General features: G+C 48.9%; 1 non-coding gene across 1 annotated transcript; it reads right to left on the bottom strand.

Moving 5' to 3' along the window:
* Window positions 1–250: 250 nt before the first annotated feature.
* Trnat-agu (transfer RNA threonine (anticodon AGU)) lies at window positions 251–323 on the bottom strand. Its single transcript has one exon. It is a non-coding gene; the product is annotated as a tRNA-Thr (tRNA).
* Between the last annotated feature and the right edge of the window lie 247 nt (window positions 324–570).

The following is a 570-nucleotide window of genomic DNA, read 5'->3' as shown; positions in this document are numbered from 1 at the left end:
GCAGTGGGATTTACGTGAACTCGGCGCAAGGCACATCTTTCCGACATAGGCTTGAGAATCTTACGGGAACACTTGTACTGTTTCTAAATTAAGTGTAGGCGTGGGAGGAGGGTGCTTCCCGCGCACTAATAACAGCACGCTTGCCAATTGTGGATGCTAATCATTCGCTTGTATCTTAAGAGACACATCTGCAGCCTGAGAATTATTCCACTTGCATGGCAAGGTGCGCATGTAGGTGTGTTAGAAATTCTGGAGGCACTGGGTATTGATCCCAGTACCTCTCGCATACTAAGCGAGCGCTCTACCATCTGAGCTACGCCCCCCCCCCCCCCCCCCTCCGAAGACTAATGGTGCTACATACAGCCATATAGACGACACAGACCCTTGCACTCCCATTATTCAGCAGACAAACACTACTCTCTATGTATCCGTTAGGGTGTCTTTCAGGTTTCGTGCATTCTGTATCGAATCGTAGTTGGCCACAATGAAAGTGGCACGTATAACGTCGAAAATAGAGTTCGGACACCGTTCTGAGTAAGACGAACGTGTTGTCCACCCTCTAGACTTCAA

The sequence above is a fragment of the Schistocerca gregaria genome, chromosome 10, assembly GCF_023897955.1.
Source record: "Schistocerca gregaria isolate iqSchGreg1 chromosome 10, iqSchGreg1.2, whole genome shotgun sequence".
NCBI classification, from domain to species: Eukaryota; Metazoa; Arthropoda; class Insecta; order Orthoptera; family Acrididae; genus Schistocerca; species Schistocerca gregaria.
This window is presented reverse-complemented; position numbering and strand designations above follow the sequence as displayed.